The sequence below is a fragment of the Somniosus microcephalus genome, chromosome 32, assembly GCF_052327205.1.
Source record: "Somniosus microcephalus isolate GS21.2 chromosome 32, FLI_Smic_1.0, whole genome shotgun sequence".
NCBI lineage: Eukaryota > Metazoa > Chordata > Chondrichthyes > Squaliformes > Somniosidae > Somniosus > Somniosus microcephalus.
The window spans coordinates 36,141,128-36,144,107 of NC_141018.1; the positions used below are offsets into that span (position 1 = coordinate 36,141,128).

The window sequence follows — 2,980 nt, forward strand, 5'->3', positions numbered from 1 at the left end:
AATAAATGACCAGATAATCTGGTTTACGTGCTGGTTTGAGGGGATGAATCTCAGCCAGGACACCGGTGAGAACTCCCCTGCTCTTCTTTGAATAATGCTCTGTGTGATCTTTTGCACCCACTTGAGGGGGCTGCCAGGATATTAACTTAAAGTTTCTTCTGAAAGACGGCACCTCCAACAGTGCAGCACTCCCTCAGTACTACCCTGAAGTGTTGGGCAGCATTCCTCCAAAGAGCTGAAATGAGCCAGAAGTTCTTTATCTCAATCTAAAAGACAAAGATGCTTTGTCCAGAAATATTCTTACCCCAGGGATAACTTTCTGTGTGCATTTTCAGTTAGGGCCAAAACATTTTTTTTTCAAATAAGTGTGTAAAATCCATTGAACAAAAAGTGTTGTACAGCATAAGGATTATTTAACACATTGCGAGAAGACACTACAGGGAGTAGTGCACTTAAACACTGGGTGATACCCTTCTCGTGTCATAGTCTTAACTCATCTCTCGAAGTTACTCACCATCCAGTGACAGATCTGTAATCATTAGTACTTCACCATATAGTGTTATAAGAACAGACATGAATTTATCCAACACTTTTCACATCTGTGGCATCTCAAAGTGCTTCACATGCAATGGAATACTTCTGAAGTGTAATCATTTCTCTGTAGGCAAATGCAGCAGCCATTTTGCACACACAGCAAGCTCTCCATCATCAGCAGGAATGAGACAGATGACCAATTAATCTGTTTCTTGTAGTGTTAGCTGAGGGATATCTAACTGTTGAGCAGGACACCAGGAGAAAGAACACCCCCCTGCCTTTTACTTCAAATAGTGCCGCGGGGGTGTTTTCACGTCCACCTGAACAGGTAGAGTTGAAGATCTCATTTGAAAGGCAAGCACCCTATGACAACACAGCATTTGCCCAGTGCCGTCACGCTGCTCAAAGTACACTCTCCAGACACAATCTACATCTGGCAAAGCAACATCTGGAACGGTTGTGTCAGGTATTTTCCCCCCCACAGTTCAAGTGGGGCAAAATTCACACACACCGACCGTTGCACTTTACCCAAGCCCATGTGGCACAATGAATTGATACATCCGCCCCATTATATTGTTGCACCCGAGTCTGGTGTCTCTCCTCAACACAAATTATTTGATCAAAATTCAATTAAGACACCAGTGTGAAAGAACTCTTTCTATAAATACACTCATCTACTTACAACATAAATATCTCGAATTGTTTCTGGTCAAAAGTTCCAGCATCAGCTGTATGTTTTCTGAAAGTGTTCCCTAGAAATTAAATTATAGCCGGATAGCAAAATACTGCAGATGCTGGAAATCACAAAATAACAGAAAATGCTGGAAAAAACTCAGCGGGCCAGGCAACATCCGTGGAGAGAGAAATAGAGTCAACGTTTCGGGTGGAAACCCTTTGTCGAGACTGCAGCCTCTATAAAATTACAGCCTCTTGCTTGCCGCTATCATTTAATTAATATTTGATTTCTTAAGCAGAGTTTTTGCCGCCAAGCAATAATAAGTGCCTAATTTTTGTTTCACAGCACATCAAAATCTTTAGCAAAAGTCTAAAAAGCTGATGGAGAATGACATCAGGGGGAAAAAAAAGCCGGAATATAAACCTGCACCGAGTTGCCCCTGCCCTCACCATTACTGACGACTTTTCTATATTATAATTGTTAATAGAGCGTGGAGTTACCGGAAATGGATTCCTGAAGGTTGAACAGAAGCTCCTTCGTTCCTCTGGTGTTCTTTTTTTCCCCCCGAAGTAATTTGATAAATTTCTCTCTCTCTATTATTATATATATTATATATATTTTTAAACAAGATGATCCGGTTGTAAACTCGAAGCTTTGTTCAAAACCAACATGGAACGCCGGTCGAATGATGAAGCTAATGAGACAAGAGGCTCTTGGAGTTTCTCCGAAAACCCTGGCGTGATTCTTCTTCCTCTTAATCAGTATATATCAAACGCTGAAATATTCTCTTCGGTAACCCGCACAGCTTGTCCTTTTGCAGTTTTATATATATATATTTTTTTTTGGTTTGCTGTTCCTATTTCTTTCAATTGCACGCATTGAGCTCTGTCTTCATCTTGCGCTCACTCCCCGAGTTTCCTTCCTCTCAATTGTAAAGTAGTGAATTTCAAACCGACCTCGGTTTATGTTTAACCCCCCAAGTGCTGGACATTAACAGGGGACTAGTTTTTTTTTAAATTGATGTTTCACGCAAACTTTTAGACGAGCCTTGGAAGAGAGGAAGGTGCATTAAACAATTGGCACCAAGTTTTACAAAAGTATTTAGAATTTCTATTTTAAAAAAACTCTTCGAACCTTTGCTCTCTCTCAAAACATCTACAAAATCCATATTGAAATCAATGTGCTCGGTACAGATTGGTCAATGTTGTTAAAGGGGATATTTAAAATCGAAACTGTTTGATAAAAGCTCTTTTTTTTTGTTAGGTGGCCATTTTCTATGTACAAAAATAATTTCCTGTTATTGTTCGGCTTTTGACCCAACTGCCCTCTTCCACACAGCCAGGGAACTTGATATTTACAAATCAACTCCAGCTGACACCGCATACAAAAAAAGAAAATACTGCAACTACTTACAGCTGACCCTTGTGATGGGCCAATCTAAAACACTTCCCCACTCAGTACCTGTACAGTAGCTATAAATGGGACACACATCAAATGGCTTCATTGTAGTAGATAAACATCACAACCCAGCTGCCAACAGTGGACCAGCTAGTAAATAAATACCGGCAATTTCAGATCAAAAGCTTTCAACATCAGTTAGTTTTTGAAGTGCTTAAATTGTTAGGTGGGCAATCAATGCAACTCTTGCACCTGTGTACTGTAACTACACAGTAACTCACCTCTCCTACTTCCCAAATGAGGGGAAAAAAGGTGTGTGTGTGAAACATGTTTGTTCATAATGCAAATACTGGCTTCAGTTGGGTGTGTGGA

The 2,980-nt window shown here is 40.3% G+C and overlaps 1 protein-coding gene across 4 annotated transcripts in view; it reads right to left on the reverse strand.

The window, feature by feature from the left end:
* fes (FES proto-oncogene, tyrosine kinase) overlaps nt 1–2,019 on the reverse strand; it is a 54,133-nt gene extending 52,114 nt beyond the window's left edge. For all 4 annotated transcript variants that reach the window (XR_015074383.1, XR_015074382.1, XM_085972425.1 and 1 more), the window contains exon 1: nt 1,711–2,019. The gene's annotated coding sequence lies outside the window, so the exon portion shown is untranslated. The remainder of the gene's footprint in view (nt 1–1,710) is intronic.
* Between the last annotated feature and the right edge of the window lie 961 nt (nt 2,020–2,980).